The 4335-nt window shown below is 40.9% G+C and overlaps 1 protein-coding gene across 7 annotated transcripts in view; it reads right to left on the reverse strand.

Moving 5' to 3' along the window:
• CACNB2 (calcium voltage-gated channel auxiliary subunit beta 2) overlaps positions 1 to 4335 on the reverse strand; it is a 231219-nt gene that overhangs the window by 103118 nt on the left and 123766 nt on the right. The window lies entirely within an intron of this gene.

Genomic DNA, 4335 nt, shown 5'->3' on the forward strand with positions numbered 1-4335 from the left:
GCCGGGCGAGCCGGCAGCGCTGGGTGAAGCGCGGGGAGCTCGGTTCACACGTACCCCTCGCTGCTCTGACAGTGCTGCAGAAACCCATGGAGCTATCTCACTATCTATCTCTTAAAAAAAAGAAAAATCTCTTCTGAAAAACAAACAAACAAACAGCCCAGAATAGCTTCCCTTTACTATGTTTCACTCACTTCATTGCTTCCTGCCACTGATTAGTCCCAGACTGCTCTGTAAACACGGTGTAACTTTATCTCTGTAGCACAATGGCACTCAGGTAACCGAAAAGTTACACCCGCTGCCTCCACTGCACGGGAAGCGGATCCAGCACACAGTACCACACCGGGAGAGAAGAATCCATGGACCCGCCTCGCTCCTGGCCAACTTCTACTCCAGGCAGAGCAGGCAAGAAGGAGTAAAGGCAGCCAAAGAGCAGGATAAAACCAGTAAAAGACTTCAGAGACTAATTCACCAACTGCATTCCCAAACTAATATTAAAATGGGGCTTAAAAATAGATCCCATTAAAGATGGTTTAGGAATACAGCATAAAGTAAACCAGGCATGCAGAAATATTGCCCTCTGGGAAAGGCTGTTCTTTACAACTGAGGAAGAGGCCATCAGTCAGCATCCAGTAACACCGACCAAAACTGCTTTCAAACAGCATTATGAAACCCATCCCTTCTCAGCTCGGTCCTCTCAATTCCTTATAGTTCATACTGCTGCTAGCACTATATCCTATAACAACAACTATACATAAGCACTAAGAAAAAATAAAGAATACGTAACATCTTAAGGAGGAAATGTGTGGGTGTATGCTTGCCCATTTTTATCTATAATCAAGTTAATATAATATACACATCTCATTACATGATACCATGAACATACCCGGCACAGAAAACCAGTTTGTGCTACTCAGTTTCCTTCTCTTCACAGAAAAAAGAGAACAAGACCTCTTTCCTAACAAAAGCAGCAAATGAAGCAGTTCAAAAACATTGTAAATATCTTCCCTGTTCCTTCCCCTGCATGATCCCCTGCTTATTTTAAATAGATCTTGTCTTGACTACCTCAGTTTCTTTGCATAAGTTAGTAGAATATTCTTCTCTCAATCTGCTTTCTCTGTCAAAACAGACCTTTAGTCCTCTGTTGACTATATGTGATGTGACTCATGAGTCTGGATTTTTTAAGTTTTTGTATGTATCTACAAGCAGAGTTAAACCCAAGAAAATGGTTGGAAAGGGGAAATTAGAAATCAGAAGACATTAATTTTATTTCTAACCATATGTTTACAAAATAGCATTAGTTTAATCTGTCATCTGAACTGGTCACTTCGCCTTGTATCAACTGCAAATTATGCTTCAAACGAATAACATCATAATAGTGCATTCCCAGAGAGTAAATAAAACATGCACCATTCCTGCATGGAGGCTAACAGGCATCAGACACCTCTACTGGAATGCAATAATCACTTGTCCAAGTTGGTTGCTCCTATTGATGCTGAACGAGTGTAGTCACATGTACTTATTAGCTTTAACGTAATTGCCTAAGCTTTCCTGCACAGTGTTTTTAGTAGTGAAACCACACCTGTCAATACTAGGCAAAGCCAGTGTCATCACACATTACTTTGCTTGTCTGATACAGCTCTTGTAAGCCGTTGGAATTTGGGCACCGTAGCTTGATTGCTCCCTTTTGGTTATGGCTCTCACAAGTACATTTGGAGGGAAAAAAACCCAGCAGGAACATTACAAGTACTCGTAACATCAAAAATAAGGAAAACATATTGCTTTCTATGCATTAAAAATTATGATAATTTAATTTTTTTAAAACTCATTTCATCAGCTCCTGTGCTTTGGGAATGAATATGAAATCAGGGAGGATTGCAGTTCACATATACTCAACAGAGACTTAGGGCATTATTCAGACTGTCACCATAAGTGACTTTCATGTCGCAAGTAATTCTCACTACAGACAGTACAAGCAGCCAGAGTCTGGCAGCTTGGACAGTAAATAAGCTGAATTGCTCATTGCTCTCTTCAATTGAAACATCATGACAGGTACCAAAGTCTGTCTTAGGGCTCCACAAAGCAAATGTGCACATAGCTTTTATGGTTCAAGAGTTAAAAGTCTACAAAAATGCCACTTCTGTTGAGGGTGTTTAAACTCAGCAAAGCACTGCGGGATGACCTGTGCTCCACTCCCAGCCAAGTGACAGCACTGGGTTTTTGCTGCACATCCTTCCCCCAGTAGTTTAGTGTGGCAAGGGACTGGCCAGCAGAGGGTGGGCAGTGTCTCACCAGTGCTGACCTTTGCAGACAGAATGCCATGATCCATACAGAAAGAGCGAGCAGTGAAGGGGAAGAGATGGGGGAGTGGGAGGGGGGCGTGGAGAGGGAGACCGAGGTTGCAAAAAGGAATCTGTGAACAATGAGGCTGGAGAGGTGGTGGAATGGGAAAAGCAGAAAACCAGAGTGCAGAACAAGGATGGATAGAAGCCGTGTGACCCACAGCGAGGAGAGTCTGGAAGCTAGGCCAGAAGACAGGAATTAAGGTTATGCAAGAAAATTGTTCATGGTAGGCAGGGAGAAAAATAGGATTTGACAAGACCTTCATAGACAGCTGGCTACCTGACTAGCCTAAAGCTAGGAGGTAACCAGGGAGGAATGGAATGGTGTGGACCAAGGCAAAAATGCTGTGATGGGATGCCTGGGCAGAACTGGCTGATCAAGCAAATATGGGCCATTGGAAAGCCTGTAAGTTGGAGACTTCAGCAAGAGACAAAGTTGCTATCCTATTTTTGGGATAGTAATAGAACTGGGATACAGGCAGAAAGCATCAAAACCACAGAAATAGGTCTATAAAATGGAAGGTGGAAACAAAGCTAAGGGTAGAATTGCTCCTCTCCCTCACTGGCATTTTCTAGCACGACATGTTCTTGCAGATATGTGACAGAGAGCTACACAAATGTGGCTTGATGAAGACTGGCCTTGAGAACCAGCATTCAGACTGAAGAAAAATAAAGTACTGTGACTGTGAGAGTCAAGACTACAGTCTGAAATGATTAAGTAAATCACAAGGATAAAATAAATCACTTATTCAGCTTTCTACTGCATGCAAGCACTTTAAAAGCAGCTCTTGCTCATCTGTAGAAGCCAAGACAGCAACAGCAATATTAATCATGTGTTAACAGAGGCAAAGAGGTACAAACACAGATGTGTCAATATATGCGGACTTTGTTTTCCCTGATTACTTCCCCAAATTTTGTTCCTTTCATAAAAATCTATTGGTGTATAGTACCTGGTGGCAGGGGAGTAAAGAAGACAGAGCCAGACTCTTCTCAGTGAGTCCTAATGAAAAGGCAAAAACCAATGAGTATTAACCGAAATACAGATGGTGATAGGGTTTGTTTTGTTATATATTTTTATTTTACTGTGAGGGTGAGAGAGCACTGGCACGGACTACTCAGGGAGGTTGTGGAGTCTCAATGCTTGGAGATATTCAAAAGCCATCTGAACATGGTCATGGGTAACCAGCTCTAGGTGGCCTTGCTCTGAGCAGGTAACTGGAATAGCTCCAGAGCTTCCTTTTCACCTCAACCACTCTGTGAAACCCTAAAAAAAATAAATTTAAAAAAAGTCTGATTCACATTGATATTTTAGGGATTCCATCTCTCCATTTTAATTTTCAAGGATTAAGCATAATGACTTTTCAGATTGTCAAAGAGAACAGCATTTAACTCTGGTATTTAAACCCTGACCCATGTCTTTTAAGCATAGCTATGAACTGTCTACACTATAAATAGCTTTGTATATCATAGTACTTCAACACAGTGCCTTTGGGAAAACAAACAGAAAAAAATGCTGACATGGTTGTCAAGGTTAATAGACTAAACAGACCTTTCTTGATAAACAAGAATCTTTCAACTTGTATCCAACAGTAACAACATTTTTTTCTTCAGGAACTCTAATGGAAAGCAATTGACTCTCTCTTAACTAATTCAGATTCAAATTCAAATCCCAGCGAAGAATGTCAACAGCTTGTAACTCCTTTACACAGCTAGCAACAAGAATTGTCTCTTGTAAATGTGAATGTCTCATTTTAAAGGAAGTTCTGGCAAAAAAAACTCTGAATAACTTTTCCCTCTCACATATGGGATGACAGAGCAAGAGCTATTTCACTTTAATTACCCTCCATTCAAACCATCCCATCCCACACCAGCACTGAATAATTTCTTAATAAGGTTCCTTATATGTGAAAATGATGATTAGCAATTAATTTTTTAGTTTTTCCTATGAATTTGAGCTCTCCCATTGATTTTCTCCCATAGTGGTCACTCTAACTGT

The sequence above is a fragment of the Corvus brachyrhynchos genome, unplaced genomic scaffold (genome assembly GCF_000691975.1).
Source record: "Corvus brachyrhynchos isolate BGI_N302 unplaced genomic scaffold, ASM69197v1 scaffold142, whole genome shotgun sequence".
NCBI lineage: Eukaryota > Metazoa > Chordata > Aves > Passeriformes > Corvidae > Corvus > Corvus brachyrhynchos.